General features: G+C 38.6%; 1 long non-coding RNA gene across 3 annotated transcripts; it reads right to left on the reverse strand.

Annotated features, from left to right (window-relative positions):
- Positions 1-406: 406 nt before the first annotated feature.
- Positions 407-16,976, reverse strand: LOC110360669 (uncharacterized). Of its 3 annotated transcripts, none has more exons than XR_010473979.1 (4): positions 12,881-16,976; positions 11,021-11,206; positions 6,396-8,143; positions 407-4,294 (listed from the first exon to the last, which is right to left on the reverse strand). It is a non-coding gene; the product is annotated as an uncharacterized LOC110360669 (long non-coding RNA). The 3 variants fall into 3 exon arrangements; XR_010473978.1 differs by having other exon boundaries at positions 407-8,143; positions 12,881-13,002; positions 14,774-16,974; XR_010473977.1 differs by having other exon boundaries at positions 407-8,143; positions 12,881-16,973.
- Positions 16,977-27,618: the final 10,642 nt, after the last annotated feature.

Below are 27,618 nucleotides of genomic sequence, written 5' to 3' on the forward strand. Positions count from 1 at the left end.
TGTACAAGAAGCAGCATACTGTTACATGACTGACATCATGTTGTGCATTAGAGCCTTCCTTCTGTTCCACAGGAATCCTTTCCTGCTCCTCCTGCTACAGGATTGATTTTCTAGCTACCGATCAAAAGTGCAGTGGATGCGGACAACTATTTAAACACCATTTTATCATGTAACTCAGGGCGTCAGTGGGGTGTCCTCTGACCAGCAGCAGTAGGACCAGGTTGCAATCCATAAACATGTAACGTTTCAGGCGGAAGAATGAAAAATTGAACATACAGGATGCTTTGTCTCAAAATTGCATATTTCTTCTTTATTTTTTCCCTGTGTCTCTTTCTGGAGAACTGTAAATTAAAAAACTCCAGGTGCAGCAGCACTCTGGTCCAGCATGTAAAGCTTATTCATTCAGTGAAGCAAATGAACAGTCTGCGCTTTTATTGTTTCTGTCTATCTTGCAGGTATGTTCTCTATTGGTTTAAATGATATCAAGTGCACTGTGTTTCCACTCTTGCACTGAGATCTTAAATATTTTTTTAGATGGGAATTCTGCTATAATATCTTATATAGCAATAATAATTATTATAATTTCTTTTTTTTATGACTGCTGATGGGCCCATCTGCCAGGAGTACAGATAGGTTTTTTTATTTCATTTGAAATAATGTTTTGCAATTCTCAGGAGAGCAGAATCTTTCAGAATACATCAAAATTCTTTCAAAATACTAAAACTGAGTTACTGTAGGAAAGGACTGATAGAGAATATCTGCCAAAGTAAAAGAAAAAACAAAAAAACGCCCACTGCTTATATAAAAACCTTAATTTCTTCCATTACTAGGAAAATGTTAGCAGTATTTTAAGTGCTGTAGATTTCATAATTGGTGGTGTTCATAGCTGTGGCAGCGAGGTGCTGAGAACATCTCAAGAAAGAATGAGATCAGTAGAGCCAAAACTGGAATGCATTTGGCTGAATGGTACAACTCTGTGACATGAAGCTTGAATGTTAGTGCAGAACTCCCGTTATTGCAACTGCTCACTCACATGTTCACTTAATTAACTCCTTTAAATTCACAGAAATCATGCTGTCATCTAAGTGCTTGACTTAAATATTATGCCTATCCATTCCGTTAGTTGAAAATGAAACTTTCTATGTTTCCACACCAGCCAAGCCAACACTGAATGCTCTCAGGATGTGCTACCACATAGATGCCACAGACTGCTCAACACTAAGCCATTTAGAAACATCTTATCCATGATTTTTAGGATTATATTAGTTCATATTATGTTTATTATTTCACAGCAGACTAAATTCTTAACTAAATAACACCTTAATTGCAAAAAAGGAGAGTCAGCATTGTTCTTTGAGCGGTGACTGTGCTCCCTGTGTGTGTTAAACAAGAACCACACACAGCTCTCGAATATTCACATGTATCACAGACATGCCATAAAAGAAAAAAGAAATCTCAGATTCCTTGAGAGTCCAGTGTGAGGATGTTTGCTCAGGTTGTAGGAAATCCAGGATTCATTTTCTGCCGTGCCGTTCTCCCACTTATCACAGTTCAATGTCTTAGCTCAGAACATCATGACAGCTCTGGGAGACATCACCCAACTTTAGAAACCTTCTGTCCTGAGATTGCTTTCCTAAAACAAGATTATTCAAACTTGCACAGTTTCAGGTAGGGCTGGCTTTTCCAGATATTTTCACTTTTGACAAATCAGGGATGTTTTAAGGGGGAACAGGAGTTGCTTCTTAAGAAATCCAATAATTCAAAAGAAAAAATTCTGAAGCAGCTTTAATTCCTACACAGGATAACCCACAGCCTAAATGGGCAAGAACACTGAAGAATAGCAGAAAAAGAATAATTATTCCATGATAGGAGGAAAACAGAGAGGTAAAGTGACTTGCCCAGTATAAATCTTCTGGGTAGCCATCCAGTTTGCACCTTATTCAGAAGACTATTTGAGCATTTTAAATGCATTCCTCTTTTACTGTCTGTCCCATATAATAAACACTAGACATCTGCTTACATTCTCATAAGTGTGAATCTTTAATTCTACTTCTGTCATCTGTTTTAAATAGCGGAGTGTGATTTTGCTGTGATAAAGTTCTGGAATCATAATATATAAATCTGTTTGTGATTTGTAAATGTCAGTACATACGGTACTCGGGCATTTGATTACTGAGTGCCTCAAGCATATAAACTAGCATATTAAAACCTTAGCATTCTTGTCAGATTAACTCATCTTGATGCTTCTAAAAACATCTCTCCAATGCAGAAGTAATTTATTTCAAGGTTTTTTAAATATTCTTTCATTTAAGCTATTCCACTTGTCCTTGTAAATGGCAGAATTTGTTTCAAAAAGACCCAACTGACAACAAACTCACAGAATCAAGTGCTCAAAGTATTTAACTTCTTTTGAGGGACAAATATGAAACAAGCAGAAGTCTAAAAGTCTTCAAAGAAATCCCAGTCAAAGTCATGTACCTGCATTGCCTGAAACTCCCACATCTATGAATATAAATAGGTATTCGGCTAATGCTGTGAAATAAAAATTCTCTCCTTCCCACCTGACAAAATTTCAAATATTCACAAAAATGTAACAAACAAGTATCACCTAGTCTCTGCTGGCAAGAAACCCTGCTCTCTCCTTAGTTATGCAACTCGTGCTCATCTTGTTTGATGGAGCCCCTCTCATCCTTCTTACTTAGATTCTTCTCGGTGAAATTCACCTTTGCCTCCTGGCTGCTATCACAGAACAGCTTCTCTAGCAAATCTCTTTTTAGTTCAGCACAGACAAAAAATAAACATCGTCTTCAGCTCCACAGGCTTGCAATTTAAAGTAACCTCCATGCACCTTGTTTTATTTGCTGTATATTCAAAAATTGGCACTTCAAACACCCTGCACTGCCAGAAAGAGATGCAGAGCAGTGCAAGCTTCAGTGCCTCCATTTCACAGAGGTACAAACACAGCTAAAGCACATTCCCTATTAAGACCCACTGTACTCCATGTGTTCCAGTCTGTTCTCGCCTGACTCCGCTTGAAGACACTTATTATAAATTTACACAGTGCAACATAAACCCATTAAAAATATAAAGTATAGGAATGTACTATATTTTTATACAGAAAGCTTGATTTCTCTTTTTCTTTTCTAATCAGGACTACTTTTTGCATGTTTAATCCTATTTTTCTCAAAGCTAATTCACAGGTAGGAAGATTAGGCACTAACTAATGCAAGTGAAAACACATTTTGAACCTAAACAGCATAGTATATCCAGTGAAACAATCACTCTTGGTTAAATACAAAAGAATTATTCAATAAGCTGTATTGCAATGCTGAAAAAACCCTCCTAACCCTCCAGGAAGTTACTCATTGTTTTATTTTGTGGTTTGGGTTTTTTCTTGTTATTCAGTTTTAATTTTGAGCAATGGCAGGGCAACCCCTTTTTCCATCTAATTTATAAGTGACAGCATGACACATCTCTGTAGAAGCCTGCCTACAGAACATTCTCTTTGATTTTATTTGGAGTTTGGTTGTTTTGTTGTTCTTTGGGGTTTTGTTGTTGTTGTTTCCAAATGAAAGCAAGGGCTAGCTAATGATATAACATAGTATTAACCAGTTGTCTAAAATTCTGCAGTTTGTAGAAGCCTCACTGGATCCCAGAAGACAATAGAAATGGTATCTCATACTCACTTTCAATTAAATGAAAAAGCTGTAGGAATCCTACTATTCTGCCATGGGATAGTGGAAGGCTTCCATGGCCAGTGCAGTATGTAATTAGTGAAGCACATTACAATGGAGAACATTGTCAACACCCTGCAGGGGAAATTAGATGTTCACAGCTGCTGGTATGCGTAATTTCTCACATGCTGCATGGAAAGTTTACTCCACTGTGGCTTGAGGCTGAACAATGAACAAGACTGAATTTACATGTGCATGTTTATATTCTGTTTTTCTGATGAAATTGGAAGTAGAAATTGCAGTGTGGTGCAATATTAATGGACACATCCACATATATGTTCACCTGGCTTATAGAAGTGTATAACCTCTTCGGAAACAAACCACAGTAAGCGTAAAAGCAATAGCTAAGGAATGAAGAGATACAGTCAAACTTGCCTATCCAGTGATGCACTAGATTTTCCACAGGAGTCAGAGGAATTAAAAAGCTATTGCAAATAGGTTTGATTCTTGCCACTTTGTGCGTCTCTGTTCTGCTTTGATGAGATGAATATAACGTGACACCCTTGGTCTCCAGGGCATATTGAGCATTGCGGTACCTCCGCAGATGTGATGGCATCTTCCTAGGTAGAGAGAGAAAACATTTCATACCTAGCAAAGAGACTTCAAGCCATTGAGATCCCCGGACCCACATGAAACTTGCCATATCTCCCTTTCTTGGTTTTCATAGCAAAGGGCACAAGTTCAGTTTGGACAAACCAGACCTTGGCAGAAGGAGGGGGTGGGAAGCTGAGGTGTGAATCAGAGGTGCTGTTCTGAAAATTAATACCGAAGCATTGCAAAGTCAGCTAGTAAAACCAGTGATATTTCACTGTCCTCTGATGGATGCAACCAGTGCGCAGTAAGGCCAAGCTTTGCTTACCCCTCGAAATAAAGAATTGTTGCACATGCCCAAACAAGGTATATAAATCACAAAAATGTTTACAAAATTAAGAAAATTACCTCCAACTTAACTGTTTGTCCCCCCAAAGGAATGTAGCACAGAGAATCATGTATTAAGTAGCCAGATGTGCACTCACTTTCCTCCATAGAAAAATCATATTAATAACTACCACTTCTAAAGTATGTGCAACAAGGACAAGCACTAAACACCCACAGAGACTTGGACTGAGTCCTAGTCCATAGACAGGATTTTTTGCACCTAAAAGGGATACTGAATTCCTGTATAAGAAAAGGACCAGGACTGAGTTTCTATAACCTAGATGCATTTGGTAATGCAACTTGGCTGACTGGGCCCAGCAGAGAGTCTTGCTCCATTTGTAAGGAAGCGCTGATTATTTTGCTTCCCTCTTTCTTTCTGAAGCTAGGACAGCCCTAGGAAAAACCCATGCTGGGGTAAAATAGTCGTGGATATGTTTATATCTGAAATTCAGAAAAACTATTAAAAAAAAAAAAAAGTTCTCAAGTATTTTGCTTGTCTAAAAAGTAAATAAATATGATTGAAATCAAAGAAAAATACTTTTGCACTTAATTATTATTTGTATAATAACAATTTATGACACATTTGTCATTAGGAAATTAAATTAATTGTTCAGCCTCACCAACGAAATCCCACACTTGTGCATCCTGCAATTATACCAATTTCAGATTAATGACACACTGATTCCTGATTACTAACAATTTAACAGTTATGTAATTAGCATTTTCAATTAAGTAATACAATGCATGAAGCTGATTAAGGGAGCAGCACTCTCCACTGTGCATGTGCTCTATCTACAAGCCTGTGTAATCACCTGCGACCCTTAAGGAGTTGGTACAGGTTAAGGATTTAGCCTCCGGGCCACTAGCCTTGTGTTGGTGATTTAAACCACATATTAGACTTTTTAGTGAGGACCACAGCCGTAGAATGTATATATCCCTAGTTATTACAGGTTAATGCACATTGAGCACAAAAAAGCTACAGAAACAGCAATTAAAAGGACTCATAATATGAATACCCTTAGCCAAAATTTTTAATCCCTTAAAATCCAAATAGCCTCAGGGGGCTGGATTTAGTCAGTTTGTTGTGTTATGGAAAGCCTACAGCATCAGGTTTCATGTTATGTATTCTTTGTTAGTTCATTAACATACACTGTGCCTCCAACAATAAATCTGGGGAATTAATATTCACTTCCTACAAACTCGAATGATGGTAACTTGTCTTCAAACATCACACAGTATAATTCTCAAGAATCAATATCTCTTGTTTCAATCCTGAGGGCTCAATTTCTAGAGCTCCACAAATCTGCAATCCCTAGTGTATGTACTATCAAATTATATTTTTTCTTACTACTTTCATATCGTATCAAATTTTTTTGTGCCATATATGCCATGAAGTTCCAGTGGGCTATGGAAACTCAATTTGATTATGTCAATCAGCCATTTTTTATGGACAGCCAAAGCCAGGCAAAGAAATCACAGAATCATAGAACCATAGACTACCAGGTTGGAAGGGACCACAAGGATCATCTGGTCCAAACTTTCTTGGCAAAAGCATGATCTAGTCTAGCATGATCTCTGCTTCCTACACTAGACAGAGACCAATGACTAGAGCATATGCTGCATTGAAAAAAACCATGTAGAAGTTTCAGAGAGGATCTCTAATCAAACAGAGCTCACTAGAAGGTACATACTTATTTTAGACTGATCAGCGATCTTCCTGTGTTTACATCAGACTTTACTTACCCATTTGCACAACTAGAGCCGGCACAGGTGAGACATTCCTGTGAAATGACCATTTCAACATAAATATCAGGAATATTCACAGAAATATTGATCTTTGATTTAGCCCTGCCCCCATGTGGTCTCTTACATAGCTTTCTGTTATTAAAAGTACTACTACCAAATACTTAGTAAAGACAAGGCATTTCTTGCCACCTTCTATTCTTATTTTCAGTTTTACCCAACCATTTATTCTGTATTCTCAGCTTGGTGTACCTACCACCTCCACTCCTTCCCGTTTCTCATTCTGTTTCAAGTCTTTCTAACTAGGACAAGCAATTTCTAAGTCAGTCCACACAAATCTGCATTTTGATAAGACTCGGGTTTGGATGAGCAGTGTTGTCTGAGATAGCACTACAATTCAGAGGATACATAGCACAGTCAAAACACTCAACTTGAACGAGATGTGGGACAAATTCTCAGGTCTGTTCCTGTGAATGAGCTCTGCTCTCAGGAATCTGTTTCCTCCCTTATGTATGAACAATATAAAGTAGAGCAACAGTAATCCCACTAGCCTAGGAAATTCTGAATAACACTGGCCTGTGTAAGAGAAAGCCTCACACTTTGTACATTTTGTTGTCCTGATCTGCAGATTTGCACCAAAATCCTAGTGGTGTTTGAAGCCACAGCATAAAACATATAGGCACACTGTCCCACATTCAGGCACTGTCACTCAGTGCACTCAGAGAACTTGCCAGATAGTAGGTTCCCCAGCTTCATGCTTTTCTACCACATGAAACTCCATGTGGAAATGAAGAGAGGAAGGTTGGAAGATCTGTTTATACCAGCACAGAACGGAGAGACATACTTGTCCAAGAGATTCACAACCAAGGAAAGGAAGTTATATGTAGGCGAGAAATAGTGCAAGTAAACACCATTTGTCTGTCTTACATTTCAGCATGGACATGTCCACTAATGAAATTCCCAGCATTTTACAATGAAATAAAACAACTAATGACACATATGTCAAAAAAATTACTTCTGTGTGAAACCCTAAGTTAGGCTATGCAAAGATTGTTCTGTGTCATGAAATTTGTTCCACAAATTTAGATTAGGTCCCTGTGTACAATAGAATATCGTACTTGGAAAAACACTGTTTGATCTTACTCATCTCCAGTTAACTGCAGCTCCTGAATTTCAGTACAGTTTCCCTACATTCAAAGACTGCATTCAAGTTTTTCTAACCCATTTTAGAGGGGTGTCATATCATCATCTCTGGAGACACCACTTTTGCTATATCCCAGTCAAATACCAGCTGTGCTCGTCAATAATGGTAAAATGTGCTCATCAAAATAACTATTTCTCAGAACATGCAGAATCTTTTCCCAGACACATATCTGCGAACCACATTCCTGCCTTCTATTCTGTCCTCTTGACATCAGCTTTAAAACTAAAAGCCTAGAAATGAAAATGCTGCCTGTGAAGCAGGCTGACCTCCTACTTTGATCACCAGACGTCAATCTTTCCTTTTTGCTAACAGCACACCCTTTTTTCCTGCTTCCTCTGTAGTCCCATGCCCATGGACCTCTTTGCTGGATGGATTCCACCTTTCCTGGTTCCACTTTGTATCTTTGTAGGAAGATTCTGCTCTCCATCCTCTGCTCCAGCTACTTCACACTGCTCTGTCTCCAGTGGGCTCTTACAGTCAAGGATCCATGGATGTGCTTCTCTTCAGGGTCCATTTCTTCAGGAACACAAAAACTTCATGATGGCTTGAAACAAACAAAGCAGAATTTTTTTCTATATGATATCGAATATATTCCTTTTCCCTTAAAGAAGTAGGCTATGTAATGCCCCCATATAATGCTAGTAACAGAAATAGTTATAAAAAAATACTTATGACTACATATGCTGACTTCAGATGATAAACTACTTAATCATGAGCTAGTGGCTCTCTTACAGTCAGTTATTCCAGTGCCAGAGTCTGCTGGGTCAAGTTGCCCTGTACGCCCTTGTGTTAATTACTTTGACTAACTACAGGAGTGACTTATTAAATTTACTGATTGCACTGTCCATAAACAAATATTTTCTAATTCTTCTACATCAATAACCAGACTACTGCTCTCTTAAGCACTGATAATTTTTCATTGGCTTCTATCGCTTTTGTTCAAATTCAGTGAAATTTCCTTTTGTGTACAGGGCCAACACTAAGATTCAGTGACTGGGTTGTGCACTTTTTTTGACAGCCCTCTCCAAGGGGCAATTCTTCTTCCAGCTCCAAGGTTTTAACATTTGGCAATTGGTAAAACAGACAAATATTAGATACCTTTCATATTTAGATATATGGGGACCATCAAATTACCTGCCTTATTCCATTTACATTTTCTTCCAATGACACTGAACCATTCTTACAATTTGCAGACATGCTGTAGCAGTTCAGGCATTATTAACAGTGCCATTTTCAATTTCTTTCAAGAACAAGTTAATGTCGTTATCATCACTGGGTATCAGCACCCCACTTGATCTGTCAATTTTGAAGGGGAAAACACTAGTGAAGAAATCAGACACAACCTCAGCATTACTGATTTTAATGCCAGTAATCTATTAGTCTTCATACTTGTATCAGGAAATAAATTATTTCAGTCTGCTTCTTCTAGATTGTATTTTTCATCCTCTCCCATTACTAACTGATTTCTAAAATTCTTGCTTATTGTCTTCAATTTACCACAGGTTATTGCATTTTGCTCTTCCAAGACCACAAATTTAAATATCCTCTTTGCTTAGCGTGTCTTGAAGCAGAATGAAAATGTCACCCTTCTGCCAGGTGCATTAAACTTTGGTCCCTCGGGTCCAGAATCAGTGACTACCTTTCTCCAGTTTTAATTAGAATAATTATTTATCTCTGTGCTTCACCAGTTACTGCTGGTAGAATCCAGAGAAGGGAATGATACCGTATTGCTTCTATTACTACGTGGTAACAAAGGCAAAGTTTCACATTTATTTGAGAGACAACCTGAAATGGAACAGAACTCTAATTTCTGGTGTCTCTAATGCATTATCTTCCCTACGTGCAATTCCCTCTAGTTCTCAAGATAGTCATCTTGGGTAAGAGTCAGTGTGGTAGCACAGCGTAGACTGCTTGGTACAGGAGGATTAAGGGGTCATTAAACACTGTGGTACCCAGTTCTGGAGGGAACATAGCTTAATTAGGATAAGGACCCGAGGCTTTCCAAGGTACAATAACTTTCCCAAAGTGTTTTATAGCATCGCAGTATTGCCTAGAATTTCAGTGGAGCTCCACTCCTCTCTCTAACACCCTTTGCAGTTCAATTCACCTCATGTATCGTGTCACATACTTTGCAAAGGGGCTTTCAGAAGGCAGCACCTGATCATACTCAAGCTGAGAGAACATTTCCATGGCCAAATGAGAGATTTTTAAGAGTCATTTATTTTTAGTCAGAATGAGGAATGTAAAGAAGAGGCACAAAATGAGGGGTTTGGGCCTCTCTCTGTATGATAAAAATCACAACAAATTTCTTAAAGTTATAAGTTTATTTATATTGAAAATTTTTATACTGTATTCCAAACATGGGCATAATTGCAAAATAATAAAAATAAAGAGAAATTTACTACATTGCAGTTTTGTCACTGAGCTGCTGTTTTAGCAGGCACAGGAGTATGATAGCTACCCTGCACCATCATGCAGCACAGGGATTTGTGAGTCCATGGTGTTCTGGAAATAAGCCAGGCAATATAATAATGAGGGATTTGGATGTGAGTCAGGAATAAATTATCCTGAATATTAAAGAAGAAAGAAAAAGAAATGTAATTGACCCCAGCAGAATAAAAATCACAATGTTTTAGAAATTACTGGTCATTTTTTCTAATACTCCAGCTAGAAAGATATTTGAAGAACCTAAAACCAAATGGCCTTATTTTCAGAGATTCTGAGCATTCATTCACACAGATGGAGTGGTTTCTGCTCTGTTTATATGTTATTTCTTTCCTTGTAAAAGAAATAATTCCCCTGCTACTGTCTGTCACCGCTCATAGTGTTATGACTACAAGCAGACAAAACCTTATGATGAAACAGATTTCAGTTGGAAAAGGATGATTACTAAAAAAGAAATGCATGTGTCATGGTGAAGGCTCAGTTTTTGCAAATTTTATAAAGCTTTCCTTCTGGGAACCTAGGTCAGGCTTTTCAATTTTGGAGCAGATCCAACTTGCAAATATTTATAAAGCTTCACCCAAGGAATGAGAAGCCTTATGAAACCTGCTATGAATCAAACAATTCAGGATCAAAGCAGTGCTTGGGATTTAATATGTCTAGTTTCTCTGTCACAAAACTGTGATCATCAAAATGACAATCTTTCCACTCTAAGACAGTGATGTAAAACAGAATTTGAAAATCTCAGGACTACCAAAACTTGTCTTTGGAATTGTGTAGTCACAAGATCCAATTATTCAGTTGTACTGTTGGTTTTTGGAGGTTTCACCTAAAATGGGAAGAACCGCATAGCATTTGGTTACAATCTCTTGAAGATCACAAGAAACACAAGTTTGATGAGGAGCAGTTGAGGGAGCTGAGGCTGTTCAGCCTGGAGAAAAGGAGGCTGAGGGGAGACCTTATCACTGTCTGCAGCTACCTGAAAGGAGGTTGTAGCATGGAGGGTGTTGGTCTCTTCTCCCAAGTACCAAGCGACAGGACAAGAGGAAATGGCCTCAGGTTGCACCAGGGGAGGTTCAGATTGGATATTCGGAAAAAATTCTTCATGGAAAGGGTTGTCAGGCATTGGAACAGGCTGCCCAGGGCAGTGGTGGAGTCATCATACCTGGAGGGGTTTAAAAGACATTCAGACAAGGTTCTTGGGGACGTGGTTTAGTTCTGGAGTTAGGTTATGGTTGGACTCTATGATCCTGAGGGTCTCTTCTGACTGAAATAATTCTACGATTCTATGATTCGATTTCATTTTGCCAAATGAAATTTTCAGAGTATTGGTTATAAGCCTTTTTTCATCTTCATTCTGGATTTTCACTCTAAATCAGACATTTAAAAAAATAATGTGGAAAGGAAGCTGAGAGTCACTGCCAGCTTCAGACAGCAAGGTCCTCAAGGGCCACTGTCTTATTCTGCTTCTGTAGAGATCCTTGGAACCTCTTAATTGGATGCATAAAACTAACCATTAATATGTCAGAGCAGAGTTAGGGGACTCCCAAGACACACATGTAAACTGATTTATAACGGGCAGATGGTAAATATTTGTGTGTTTATATCTATCTTTTCTTTAAAGAGAAATCACTTTTTTAACAATCTACATTCAAAATATTATATAGTAAATGGTGTGATATGGAAATTATTCACTTATGTATATTCCATTTGTATTCCTTAAATAAACCCTTCCATTTCAAGAATGGGGAAAACACTTTTCTTGATTTAAGCCATGAAGGATTGAGCAATGTTAGGACCACCTATCAGAAAAAGGAGAAAAAACCTTCTACCTCTTCTTCCAATCTACCTTGCCCAAAAGAATAAAAAGCCCACATCCTAACTTCCCTTCCAGACATATTCTAAAGCTTGCCCTGCTCTACCTCCCCAATGATTTGGTCAAAAGTATTTGCTCAAAAAAACCCAAAGGTTATTGACTTCTAAAACCTTCTCTCTACAAATGGATCAATAAGGCCTTCAATGGCAAAAAGCAGCTCATCTCTTATTCTCATAACTGTGTTTGCATTTATATCCACAGAGAGTGATCAGAGAAATGGGGACCCTGCTGATCTTGTAAACTTCCCAGGCCATGTGCTAGAGGGAATAGTATGTGTGAATGGCTACCTGCACATCAGAGATCTCCAAAAACACAATATGCAAAAATCAGCTAATAGATAGCCAAAGTAGGAGAAAAAAAAAAATGCCTTTTACATAAATTTTGTAAAAAAGTCCTCAGGATGCATTTCTAAAAGTGCTTCTCAGTAGCCAGCATTGATTGGCTGGGCTTTATATAGCACTGTGAATGCAAACTAGTTACAAAATTGTTGTTAGCACTGGAAAATCACCTGCCGTTAAGCTGCATACTGTGGATGCAAATTTAGCATGCTCATAAATGGAAAGCTGGAGACGAGTACAGAGAGTCCCTACAAATACAGCTTGGAATATTAATCAGTTTGAAATATATTTAGACTGAAGGAGCTGGGATTAATAACATCTCAGAGATAATAGATCATTCTTCTTTAGGTAATGAATCCGGGTTTTACTTTATTACTGGTTTATAGCTGTATGGTGGCCCACCTGAAACAAATGGGAGGTTCTGAAGTTTCCTAGTGAACAGCTTTGCCCACTTTTCAAGATCCCTCGTCTTAAGTACTATTTGTGATCTCAGATGGAAGGTGAAAGCCTGTATGGGCAAAAGTAGTCCAGGGTGGGATTTTCAAAGGCTTGCTCAGGACACTAGCTCAGACTCAGAAAGCCTCTTTTTTCCCCACACCTATGTCAGATCTTCTCAACAACTTACCCAGGGTTGCCCTTCCTCTTCATCCCCAACGCTGCCACATTCTCCACTGAACATCAACGTGGCTTCAGCAGGAAAGGCTGAGAGGAAAGGTACCTTCAGAGCCCAGCAGCTCCAGTGCTCTCCTGGGAAATGGAGATGCAGACATAAACCACCTTTTTTGCATGCGAAGGGTGACCTGCTAAGCCAGGCTTCCTGATATGTACAGCCCATGCATGAGGTCAGAGTGCTCATGATCCCTCTTCCTCCTCGACTGGAAAGTGAGGTCACATACTAAGAGAAGGTCTAAGGCACTGGGTTGTACAAAACACAATGCAGCACCACAGCTGTGCTAGTTATTATGAAGCAACCCGAACTACGGGATTCTTGCCTTAAAAGGTTGAAATTCAGCTTCACTGTCTTCTCCCTTACTTTAGCTACATGCTTTTCACACACTCTGGCTCTAACACTTGTCTTATCCCACAGAAATCCAGTGCAGTTCATTAAATATGAATGCTATTTACTTGCACAGAAATTAGTTCATTTTTTTTCCCCCAAGTTTGATTTCTGTGGGTTTAGCAAGCAAATAGGTCTCAATAATGGGACCAGAAGATCACCTGAGTTGACAGAAAGGTAGCAGAGGAAGATACAGTTTGGACTATGAGGTGAGCTTACCAGTTTAGCAGTCTTATGAAACCTTCTCCCAAATCCTTTTTTAGGTCTGAGTTCAAGAGTAAAGACAGCCCACTTCTCCGTGTCCACCCAGGCTCACGCAGCTCTCTAAGCAGCATGCTCAGACTTTGTGTTTCCCCCTTCCTGTGCTTAACTCACCGTTCCCGAAGCTCCTGCAGGCACCAGGCAATGCATTTTATCAGTAATTTTACTGTACTTGGGACTCAGATCTCCACAGGTGTTTCCATTGATGCCTCCCACTGTTTTCAATTAAGAAGTCAGGAGCTTAAATATCTCTGAAAATTTGATACTGTACGTCTTCTTTTTGTAGCTTCAGCCCTTCAGGTTTTAGTTCCTATGCCAGGAACTATCATTTTTAGTTACAAAAGCTTACATTAAGACCTTACTGATGGCATAAATACAAGATTTCAATTTCTGAGAAGTGATTTTGAAATACGAGATAAATACACCTCAGCTCCTCTGCAGCATGGTTTCCAACTTTTTTTACTGCTGACTATCAGTCTGAAATGAGATTTTATACAACCCAACCTAAAAATGAAAGTTTATCATAGAACTTCTGATGGACAATTTGTAATATGTTATATGCCAGTGCTTTTAAAATTCCCCACTTGCAATCTAATTAAAAAAAAAAAAATGAAACATGACCAGTAATACAGTCTCTTCATCGTGAAAAGATCTTGGGGTATTTCCACATATATGTGTTACCCGAGGGCAATTCACCTTTCAGTCGCTGGTAAAAAAATCACTATCTTCATAAAAAAAATTGCCTTAAGGAACTTGACAAAGTTGAACTCTTCTATTAATGAGATTTTCATGAGCTACCCAGTGAGGATGGGGGATTATTTTTTTTCTGTTCTACAAGTACTGTTGTATCACCACGAACTAAATACATCTCCATGAACACATCGGTTGTTCTTCAGGGTTTTGCAGTAGAAGTAAGTTAGACCCAATAATTTTTGCTGTAATTCTACAGTGCGAGTTACAAAAACGCCTTTATGCTTTCCTCTCAACAGCCAAACTTTGTTACTCCAAACACTGAAAGTCAACCAAGCAGATGCATCTTCCAGATGCCACGTTTTGCTAGTGTTGGCAAAACAACTTCAGTGCAGCTTTTCTTTCTTCATGAAAAAAATTCAACAAAAAGCACAGCTTTATCTTAGCTTTGCATGTAGTTACAACACTTCAGCATTTTGTCCTGAAAATCAAACGGGATCTGTTTCTTACCTCCTCCCACTTCCACCATCCCAAATTGTCAGTGTATTTGCTTGATTTGCTCTCCTCTGAGGCTGGACATTGGTAGGTTCAGCACACTCGGATTCATAGATCAGAGGTGTCATGAAGAATCTTCATCCTTCTGTGGTGTGGTCAATGTGTCATGTTATCAGGTTTATGATCATACAGATTTGGAGAGGTGAAGGCAAGAGAGAAATAAAAGTCTTCAGCACAGGAGCTGAAATCGTCCTACTGCAGGAACAGAACACTGAAGCTCCCTGCTCTCTGCCAGATAAGCCAGTAAAATACTTCACCCCAGCTAAAGTGTTTGGGCTTAGAACAGGGACCAAGTGGCAGCCTGAGAAACAGAAAAAATCAGATTTGATACAATAATGGGTTTTTTGAGTTTGTGAAAGCTGGACTTGAACCATACAACCTTATCTATCACGTAACCTTAACTTTATCAGATGGCACAAGCACAAGAGTTGCCACCTCTGTTGTCAGTGTTACTGGGTTGCGTTTGACTCAAAAAACATTTAAAAGCTTTGCTAATGTCTCTTTTTTTCTGGAACAAAACTAAAGGCTTCCAATAATGAAGTGTAAGTAGTATTGAAGATCTCTGACTAGAGAATTCTTTTCATCTTTATTCATGCCTTTTCATAAAGATCATTTCTCTTAGCTATATTTACTGAGTTTATGAAAATAGTCAGACAATGAAAATGAGCAGCAATGAAGATCCTTGGTTTAAGATCATTTTTATGAAGATATCTACTATTATTCAGCTCGGCAAGACTTGTACACTGGAAATATTATTTTCATTTTAAAAGTTTTCTGTCACATACTGATAAGGTTGTTACATTTGCACTATTAAAAATTTTTAAGAAAAAATATAGATATAAGTAAAAGGCCAGGTATACTGGGATATTTCTGATATTGAGGAATATCTGTTTCTGAAAATAGTTATTTTACTTGGGTTTTTTGCTATATACATTCTTTTTTTTTTTTTAGAATAATCAGTTAGTATCAACCAAAGTACCAACTGCATATCATAACTAGGTAAATCAATAAGCACAGGTGTAAAAGAGTTATGATACATGTTTCAGAGGTAATTTGCAATTGAAAAATCCATGAACTCTGGGAAGGAATCTGGCATATGCTGAAATATCAGGAGGAAGACAGGAAATGCATTTTACAAAAATGTAATTTTGAGTAAAAGGAAAAAAAAAAAACTGTTCTTCTTTCTACTGTTAGCATACCTGTGTCACATGAGCTTATCATGACCTAGCACTACTTCTCATTCAAGTGTTTCATGTAGTGAGATATTGGTAAAAAAGCTGAATCTGCGTGTTAAGAATGCTATTTGAAGCTGAGTAGACCTCCATGTATCATTGATATTGATGTCTGTAGTATCTTAGAGGATAAAGAGATGAAAACCTCAGCTTTGTCAAACTCCTCAGAAAAATGCACCAGGCTTCCACAAAGTGTTTAAGCATATACCGAAATGTATTGGTGTCAGTGGGACTTAAACTTGTGCTGAATAAGGATGATGAATTCCACAAGGCTCACAAGTGGAGGAAGAGTTGCCCATGAGAACTGAACTGCTGAAATAATTTTAATATTAATCTACTAGTTCTTGCTCTTCCCTAGTAAATTTACACTGAAGTGAAACACAGGCAGCAGATCAATGCAGCCAATGCCTCTATTATACCGTCTTCTGCCTATCTCAAGAAAACAAAATATCAACCCATGCCATTTGTCACCCTCCATTTCACTTGTTTGATCTATTTTTATTATTTTAAGCTGCTCAGAAAGATTAAGGATTGTCTAATCTCAGAAATTTCATGTAATAGCCATGATCTACATTTTCTGTTGTTGACTCCAAGTCGCTGTCAATATGTTGGGCATTTATCAATATGTATGATTGGATACTTATTCTGCAACATGCAGGTCCCTTCTACCACAGTACCCTGGGACTTTCCAGTAGCATATCAAGCACTGTCACTACCATTCCTCTTCTCCAGTTCATTTTCTCCACAACTTTTCCTCAAGAAGGAAGATGGGACTGTGTGGGAATGGGCTGTTGTGGGTATTCCCACTGACTGTAAAATATAGAATAACAAATAATTGTTATCTGGCGTCTATCACATCCCTCTTAAAATCCGATGGGAATCTCAACGCTCACCTCAGTTGCAGCTGAAAAAGAAGTAATATTTTATTATATTTAAAAATCAAGGCAGAAGAAAGCAATATTTCTCAAATCTAAGCTATTTTTAGACAGCTACAGTTTTTACATATTTTTAATCCCAAATCCTCTCATCTCCTGCCCTAGCAATTTTTTAAAATAAGTAAATATTACCACAAAAGTAAAAAACCCCACATATTAATTACACACATAATTTATGAGGAAATTGAATTGCTGTGATGAATGGCAGAGAAAAACAATACACAATCCAGTATTTGCTCAGAACAAATATAAAAGTAAAAGCCAAAACCAAACAAAAGTAAGATTTATCTTTGAAGTCCTAGATTGCTTGTTTTAATTAGAAACTAACAGGCAGATGCAGCAGAAGCTGACCACCTCAAAGAGATCAGAAAGGACTTCTTCAGATCTCTTCAGAGAATATTTACAATTGCAAATCAGATCGTGGAACAAGTGCAAAGGAGTAACAGCCTCCTCCAGTTTGAATAAAATCCAGCTCAACAGCAGTGTTGAAGCTATTTTAGGTAACCTGATTTAATAACCTCTCTTACAACAAAAGCAACAATAAAGAAGGTTTAGGTACTGATTTTTACTGGGTATATTAATATGTAACATTCAGGGAAGTTCAGGAATAAGGCAAGTTTTACTGCCTTCATTTTATTGCAGTTATGGCACAGAGCAACAGCAGGTTACCTGTGATCAGGAGGGCTGACAGCAGAGCTGGATCGGCAATGCCCGGCTGAGGACAATGTTCAGTGGTCTCCTAATCCAAAAGGCAATCAGAAAACAGAGGCACCATCAGCCCTTGAGAACCATTCTGCCCTGAGGAGCTAGTTGCACCTCCCAAACCATTCTTGATCAGCTAATCTGGAGGCCATGCAATGGGGAACGGGAACCAAATAGCATATTTAAAGTTCTTATCCTGAGCATCTACGTAAAGAAAACAATAAACCTCTTTCACTGCATCTCCATTTTTGCTTCATACTCATCTATAGATGCACCCTCTTCACCATTTTCCACCTCATTCGGTGTATATGCATTATTCAAAAAGCCAATAAAACCCAAGCATGGAAATAATTTTTCATAAACTACATAAAATCAGCCCCTATTTAAGGTCACACTATGTTTCCAGTGTTTGGTTTCTCCACTCCCACACACATTACTGAGAGCCTAAAATGGCACAGGGACTCTGCTGGGTATGATTTATTGCCTTGATTTATTGAACTGAGCAATGACAGAGCTCCCGCTTGACAAGTTTTCATTTCTTCATGGCAAGTAATTAGCCTTCATATTGCCAAAGGGCTCTTCAGCTGCCCTGTCAATGCTGTTCCAGCCTAATGAAAATACACTGTCTTATCATAGTAAGACATTTACATTATTCACATACTGCTTTCTAGTGGCCTCTCATTAGCTCCAGCCTGCTTAACTTTGCTGGTTTATTTGCCGCAACAGACCAGAAAAATACGACGCTCAAGGAGGAAGAGAATCATTCAGCTGCAATCCTTCCTCAGTGCTGGGTTAAAACAAGGTCTTCTGACACCCCCATGCCAATGATTTTAAAGGGGGCATGTAAGGATATATACCCCCATGCACATTTTTGGTGATATATTTATTCTTTAGCCTTCACAGAGCTGCATCTTGTCATTAAACACAGCCCCAAATAACAGGTAGGGTTATAATCCACACCTCATCACAGCCATAATCTCTCTCCTACTTCTTCCTCCTGACAGGTAGTTTACAGCTATCTGATCCTGATACCCAACTCGCCTCCTGTCGAGCTGCCAGCACTCTGGCTGGCAAATAAAATCCATAACTGCATCCCTACCTGTTTCCTTACCTGGGCAAATGATAACTGTCAGCAGTTCGACAACCTTGCTGACTCTTTCAGGCTGGGACCAAACCCAGCTGGGGTGGAAGAGGAGCTGTGAGGACATGCTGTCTGAGCCCTGGGGCTACCAGATTTATACATAGGAGGGTGGTCTGTTCAGTAATCCCATCAAATCCCACACACAGTGCTTTGTCCGGCGTGGTAATAACAACCCACTGGAGGTGTGCAAACTGTAAAGTGCCTCAGCACCTTAGCACATATCATGCACAGACCTACCCAAACTAGAGCCAGTGCAGCTGCCAAGACTATTTTGTCTAGCAGTAAGATCTTCAGCAAGGATGCACAAGACCACCTGGGATGTCTGGTTAGGAAGAGAGTCAGATTTGTGTGCAAGGAAAAACATATGATGAGAGTGAACAGACAAGCTGCCACAAAATATACATTCAGTAAGGTTTTCTTATAAACTTTCTATAATGATACTAGATCCCTTCAGAAGTTTTTTAGCATTCCCTACATCCCACATTCTTTCCCACAGATTCTTTGGGGATGTTAACGACACATATAACTCCTAATTCTGCTTTTCCACTTGTGCCTTTTACCATCCATAGAATGAATGCCTCATCATCAGACTACTTGTTATTTTTTATTGTCCTGTTTCCGCTTTCAGGACAAAAAATTCCCTCATGTAAAACTACCACCCAGAAGAGCAAAGTCCCAAATGCATATGGCCTTCTGTCTGCCTGTGTTGATTTTTATTGGCATTGCCTTTGATATTAACACTGTATCTTCCTTTCAATCTACAAAGTACCTCGAATATTTTCTACTGCACATTTGAAAATTATGAAATACTCATAAAACATTGCCTGGGAAGCATGAGTAACAAAAACCGAGCTGTCCTACAGCAATGTAATATGACAAAAAAAAATTAAACGTTGATTAAATTAATGCTATACCGTTTAAGTGTTGCTATTCCAACTGTGAGCAACTAGATACTTCATCTTGAGCTCATTTTTCAAGGCAATATTAATGCCTTAGGAGGCTCTATAGTCATAGTTCCGTGCTTCTTTCACAAGTTTCCCTATGCCAGTGCTATTATGTATATAGACATTTTGGAAACTGCGTCAGAAAGCAGATATTGGGCTTCTAATGTTGAGGCCAAAGACTGCAGATAAATAAGGTTGTGGTGACCCAAGGGAACGTGCTATATTTCTTCTAATTGCTTTTTTTTCATTTTTAATCTAAATGTTCAGTGACAAATGCCTACGAAAATTTCAGGGTAGGAGAAATAAGAAGGGTTAGAACAAAAAAGTAATCACTTTCTCTGGGCCTTTTGCAGCTTTCCTCAAGCCCTAAAGGATATTCAGTGGTGAAGTCTTCAAAAGGAGAAAAAGTAGGTCCTGCTTTTTCACTTGAAAAACTGATCAAGAAAAGAGAAATATGCTTAATTTGCCAAATACTTAAACCCTAAACATAAGAATGAAAAAAGCAAAGGCTGCAAGTTATGGGAAAAATAAAGTACATTGGTAAGGATTTTAATGAAAGAAGAAAATCTGCCTTCTCTTCTTCCCTTTGACCAATTTACTATCAATTGCATTTAAATCTTGCTGTGGGTCATGTAAGCTTCTATACCACTCCTTTAAGCGATGAGGAGCTTTCTTGTAGGCTGAGGGCTGTATGTCAGATAAAAAGGCTTCCCCAAGATGCAGGGGGTTTGCAATCTCATTGATCCCTTTTTGTCTCTCTATTCTGCTTTTCCTTACAAGGCTTTTTGACGTTTCTGCCTCCTCTGGCAGCTTCATCTCTCCAACTCTTTTATTTCAGTGTCATTATGCTTTTTTTTCTTTTTCCTTAGGAGTCTATGCTGGAATTTTTCTTCTCAAAGTACATTCTACTGTACAATTCAAAACCAGAGCTGCTTTGCAACAGTCCTGAACCTGGTTTCCTCACAGCACTTTTGAGTACTGTTTAACTGTGAAGAGGTATCCTCAGAGATGACATTTCACGTACAGACAACTGATCTCTGAAAAGCTATCTGTACTCAGCCTGGCCCAAGAACTTGTGAAAGGAGGGTGAAAAGCTGTGTATCAGAGACTTCTTTTCAGTCCTGAATATTGTTCAATAACTCTAAGACTAAAGGTCCAGTTTGCAAAGGTGAGGTTCAAGCAACACAGAGATGTGCACATGCAGATGGCAACTTAAAGGCAACGGCAGCGCAGAAGACGAGCACTATGTGTCTATTATTAGATTTTGACAGGCTGGCACCGAGTCCTGCAAGCTGCCGAGTTAATGAGTCATGAGCACAGGCTGGGAACTACAACATCCCGCAGGGTAAAACCGATGCTCTTCAGGGACTGAATCAGAGATACAGAGAATAGATCCAATGTGGAGAGGCTGAGTCAAGAAGAATTGCAGGTAGTGAGCATCACTTAACACCTGCTCCCTGCAAACCACCCACAAATGTGGATCCTTTCTGACTATTTGGCCATTGTGAGTTGCCGTGTACATCAGAGATCTTTAAAAGCACACCTTTCTCAAGAGTACTCAAGCAAAACATATTCCTCTGTGAAGTTCTTAACTACAACTCTATTTCAGCTCACCAGTGTGTTACAGCCCTTTGTGCAACACGTGAGAGTTGAAGTAATATAGAAATTCTGTTTGCAGCAACAAAGCAAATACTGAATCTCCTTCTTAATTTATGTCTTATTCTGAGCCAATTGTTATAGCATTGACAAGTAACAAAATATTCTGCTTTTCCCTAATATTCCTTGTCTTACAGGTTCCCTGCCCTTTATGTTACAGTATCGAAACACTGAATTGTGCAGGCAAATCCACAATTGAGGAGGGGATCCGCCCCCCCCCCCCAATGTTTTGAGCTGTTTTAATAATGGTTTTCAACATTTGCTGCTTTTTTGGGTTTTTTTCGTGTTTAAAACTCTGCCAAAAGCATTTCTTAAGACAAAGAGTGGAAAACAAACAAAAAACCAAACCAAACTAATTACAAGCATGATCCCGTTTTTACCTTCACAGCTACTGGCTTAGGTATCATTGAGATGCACACTGCTCTAGCCCATGCAGGAGTCTCCCAAAATGCAATAGGAAAGATTTCTGCCTTATCAAACGCCTTGTACTCCTGCAATCTCTCACACAGACACACAATCCTAGAACTGAGCTCTGAAAGGCAGAACAAAAACAGAATGGTATATCAAAACAGCTTCAAGATGGGATTTGGATTCATTTCTAATAGACAGACTTTTCTTATCACTTTGTCACATCCAGGTTAGATGTCCAGCATGTAAGAGGTTTCAGATGCTATATACAACACTTTCCATCATATGAAAAGAGACAGAACTGAAACTGCAAACTATCATCCATCTAGAACACCAACCAGAAGAACTAATGGAAAACTCACTTCTATAGGAAAAGTTCCCTTATCCTCTCTGTGGACCTGTCACAGAAAATGTTTTAGAGGAATAAAAACGTGACAGATGGTAGTGACTCTTCCTGGATGACGTTACTTGTAGCACTAGCATGATTATGAGATTAAGAAAATGTAGGGATAACATATGTTATTTTCTTGCAATATATTTGTTTAATCATGGAGATTCCATCAGAAAACGAAGAAAAATGATGGAGGATGAGTATGCTTCTCAGCAGCGTTTGGGTCAAAAAGTAGGAAAATGATACTAACATGACATTTAAAAAAAAAAAAAAATATATATATATATATATATTAGAGATGTTGTCACAGAGATTTTGTAAAGCGAAAAACAAATAGTGCAGCTAATTAATGCATCTAATCTGTATTGATAAAGCTCATTTAATGGATATGCCAAGAGTCTCTATTTTAAATGACTGATGTGAAATCCTTACAGGAGCTAAACCAGAAGTTTCTGTGCCTGGATCTCCAAGTACTTCCAAGCAGAGTGTAAGCTAATCACAGAGGGATGAAAGTGGAAATTACTGGCCCATGTCAGACAGCATGACAGAAAGGGGACTTAAGTACTACTCAGAATGTTTAAAAATTCTCCTGTGAAGGAAAAGACAAAATCCCTGCATGCTACTAAACCTTGATGTCAGTGTTCCTCTTCGAAGCGTATACGGCACATAAGCATTCTCTGGTGGACGTTGACCATAGTTATTTGTTATACACAAACACTGACTGACCTGCTTTTACAGCTGTTGAAGATTCTTATATCCAGATTAGAATTTTGGCATTACAGATTCCAGTCCAAGGCTTAAGAACAGAAACATGATACATTAATACAGCACTCGTTAAGACTATTTTAAAAAATTTTATTTAATTTCAAAAAGATCAGCCAATCTTGCTTGCATCTTCTAATAACAGAAGAGTCCTTTGTGTATGCAAAGGAACTTACTATCTCAGTAAAAAGCAAACTAGAGGAGATATTATACTTTTATTATGGCCATTATTAAAATAAATCAGAATTAGTATGATATGATCTGTTGATTCTTATAATGTTACACTGAAATGAAGAAACAAATAAAAAAGGTAATTTTCATTAGATATTTCTTCACTATAATATTCTAGTCAGTACTCATTTCTTAACAGATGCAAGGCAACCATATAGTTTTATGAAGCAAGTCTGGGAAATAATTTCATCCTTAAAATAAAATACCCCAACTTATTCTTTGCTTGTCACTGGTAGGTGAGAAAGGACACAAAAAATGCACATAGGTCCAGCTGCTTCTATGCAGCTCCATAGTCTTCTTTTGCAGGTCATTTTAACAACACATTTACGTGTCAAATCCAAAATGTCAATGCTTCAAAGTGCCAACAGGGAAAGGAGAGGTAACACTAGAAATGAAAATCAGGCCCCCTATGGACATGTTAATTTATCATTTACAAAGCCATTTTGGGGTTTTCTTCTCTGAGAAGGACTTCACCTGTGATCTTTGGTGAGTCATTTTAAGACATCTGAAGAAAGACTTTGCTTCCAAAGTCCTGACTAATTTCCATTTGAGCAATGCAAGTCCAAATTACAGTCCTCACAATTACCATTCATCTGTCACTCCACACACTCTTAACCTTTTTACACTGAAAAGCTTTTTACCCAAGATAAAAAACCTTTTTAAAATTTCATCTCCTGGGAGTGTTCAGAAACAACCTACTTCAGCTCAGCCTCCTCTAAACCAGAGTCTACAGAGTTTTTGCAAAGATACATGTAAATAGTATACATAGTCAAGGAAAAAGTCCTTCTACAAAAGCATCAACACTGGGCTAGAGATCAACATCACTTCCTCTCTCTAGCGTCATGTATCTTTAATTTTGCCATATAATATAAACTTGCATCTGCAGCTGACAGTGACTTTCTTCTTACATCCCAGTTCTCCCAGTAACTTGCACTCGAGGAGGTATTGTCTCTTCACACAGTGGAGGTGTCAGTGGAGGTGCGAACTGATAGCTCCTATAACCTGGCTCATCTTTCTAACCAGCCAGCTACTGGCTAAACAGAGGGAACCATCTCCAAGTGGATTTTGAAGGACCTCTGCTTGGGTTTTGTAGCACTATTCCAGGAGCAAGGCTGTGACTGTCAAGCAGACAGAGCTGTCTCACTATTGACCTCTGGTATCTACTGTAGCCTTTCTCCGCCTCTCTTCTTGGGAAATAACCAAGGCGACAGTGTGTCCTGTGTGCTCTGGTCCGAATCTGCTGAGCTCTGTGAGTAAGTGTCTGGCTTAGCCCATGTTTTTGATGGAGACAGTAGATGCCCAGTTTAGCTCATGTCACAATGTCCTGGATGAAGTGATTAGCAGTAATTTTAAAGCAACTACAACTCAATGGCAAAACTAAGCTAAGCTGACCATAACAGCAAATGCTCAGCTAAGCAAATATTACTCAGCACAAAACAACTGAATACTCACAGGTACACATGACTCTCAAATTCACAGATGTTGATTACCATAAACTATTAATGTGACAACAAACTAGATTGTACAGCACAGTTAATATATCTGAAAATATCTTAAGGAACAGTATCAAAGAAAACAGTTCATCATAAAATAAGTCTAAGAAAGAAACGTGAGAGCATCCACGCAGGGAGAAAATGAGAGGTCAGGACCTGTATTATTTCTCTACATGGTTCCCTGCATTATGAGTTGCTGAATGAGTGAAGAAATAAACTGTTGTTGCTTTACTACCACCCTCCATGCAGACATTGACACAAAGATAGCCCCAACTTTACTGATTCCAGTAGTCACAAGACAGCTTAAGATGTTGGGGAAAACAGTTTTAGAAAAACAGAATCAAGGGGTTTGGTGACAAAAAGGGTTGAAATATGATATGCTGGTTTGGCTCAGCTACAGCTGCCCCATCTTTTAGTTGAACTGCAAGGTGTATGCAAAGTATTGACATAAAGAAGGAGAAGAATATGTGTATCGACAGCCAAGATTACAGTCTACAAGATTGTATTGATGGACTACTCTTCAAAGGCTGGAATATGAAGATTCCCACTAACATAATAATAGCAGTAATTAAGAACACACAAAAAAAAAATTAAATAATGTAGGAAGACAAGGAAGAATAGAGAAAGAAGAATAAGAGCATGTTAATTCATGCCTGGCTTCTAACAGAAGGAACACCATCTGAAAAGTTTAACTCCTAGAGAAACAAAGGAAAAAGCAACCAACTGAAATAAAAGTTTAAAAAGAAAGAACTGAAAAAGAAATGGCAGTTTCACCTTCAGATAAAAGCTACTAAGGGACAAAGAAAGTATCAAATGTAAAAAGGTATTTTCTTTTAAAAATACTTTATATATTTCAATTCTTGTATTTCCCTTGGGGTTTGCATATTTCAGTCACATAGTTATCCAATTAAAATGAAAACTCTGCATTATCCTTTAGGCGAGGACAGCTGCCAGCTGCTAAGTTTTATAAAGTCTTTAATCTTGTCCATAAATATTTAACAAGAATTGGTTGGTACACAAGCCAAAGTAAAGTAAGAAATAAAAGGCATGAGCTCTGCAGTAACCTCTGTATCATCTGAATGGAGATGAACCACTTGAACAAAATTATTACTTTTATCTTTTTATGTTAAAATTTTTATTAAAATGTATTCAGGCAACTTTTCTGATCATTGTCCCATTTTCTTCTCCTCATACAATGTATAGAATAATAGCAAAGAACTAAACAGATTTCAAAACTGGGAAAAATCTATTTTCCAAACTCAGTTCACAGTGCAGCGAAGAGCCAATCTCTGCCATTTTATCCTATAATGCTTTCCATGCTAATATGTTGTTTTTCAAGCACAGCCTTCAACAAAGGGTAACATCTTTTCACAATATTTTGGGTATACAGAGACTGTATCTGTAGGCAAAATACACGTACAGCTGTAATGAGACTGCAGGCATAGCCCACAACATCGGGTCTCTGCAACACCAGCACACCCTTAGACGTGGCACACCATCAAAACTCCATAGAGCAGCAACAGACATGGCCTCTCATTTAGACTGACATCAGTCTCACAACTGAGCTCAGCCTAAGTCACACCCAGGAGCAAGGAGAAGTGCAGCGATCTGCTGTTTCCACAGACTATGTATGTGCACAGGAACGCATCTGGGAGGAGCAGCCTTCAAAGGTACATATTTGAGGACAGCATTGATGTAACAGCCCTGTGCCAAGCCAGGGAAAACTGGCAGCTCTTGCTTGAATGAAGAATATTCTAACAGGTAGTGAACTGAGGGACTCATAGAGATATTTGCAAGGCTACATGCAGTCATGGCCTTGCATAACCCCATTTTTGCAGAAAGCAGAGGAATAGTCCTGTTGTCTATGGGGAAAAGGTAACCAATCCTCCCACCCAGTTGCAGGTCTCCAGTCCCAGTGTCACAGCTGGAAAGGACCAGCAGCAGGAGACACAGCCTTGCCTTGCAGCACTGTGTTCATGACAAACACACAGCAGCATTTCAGCACGTACAGCAGCAGCACAAAAGCATCTTCATCTTTTGGGCTCAGGAGAACAAGTTCAATAACAAGCTTCACATGTGGTCTGTGCATGATTGCTCTCATTTTTTCTTATGCTTCTGCTGATCACCCAACCTCATCTCCATGGCCTAGACTGTCAGCTCCCCAGGATATACACCCATAGGAATGGGGAGACCAGGTACCATAAGGAACAAGCATGAAAAAACACTTTCCAAATCCTTTGTATCAGTGATGGACCCATGGCCAAGACAGAGAATGACAGCTGCTGGATCACACCTGTAGATCTCTTTTCTCAACATGTTTGCAAGTAGAACCATGTGTTTTGATGTCTAAGGGGTTTTAGCCTGGTTTCACTTTCACTTCAAGGTATTAATTTTTGTTTGGATTAAATACACACTGCTAAGTATGGTCCAACTGAGACAAAGTCCTTTAGCACAGCCTTAAAAAAGTAATTAATGAGACCAATTTCTCACCCGTTTGATTGCCAGACCTGTAGAAACTCAGAGTTGAGAGACAGCACAGTGAGCAGTTTCAGTCTGATAAACAAAAACACAATGGAAAGCATTGCTCTTAATCCTATCAGTTTGACAGATCTTTAAACATCATACCATTTCAATGGGCAGAATATTGCAAAATGTAAACACAAGCTCTCCAAGAACAGACCACTCAAGAAGAGGATCAGCCAGATGACCTAATGACTCTTCTCCACCTCTGTGACAGAAGTAGATGCCTCTGCCAGATGAACGTTGATCAAGTGCGTGAGATGCCTTTAAACTGATTGGTTTTTATTGAGGTAGAAACAACAACAACAAAAATCCAGAAATACCATACCATTTATAACATAAAGTAACTATCTGTGTCAGCCTTGGTGTAAAAGGCAGTTAGATA

The sequence above is a fragment of the Columba livia genome, chromosome 7, assembly GCF_036013475.1.
Source record: "Columba livia isolate bColLiv1 breed racing homer chromosome 7, bColLiv1.pat.W.v2, whole genome shotgun sequence".
Lineage (NCBI taxonomy): Eukaryota > Metazoa > Chordata > Aves > Columbiformes > Columbidae > Columba > Columba livia.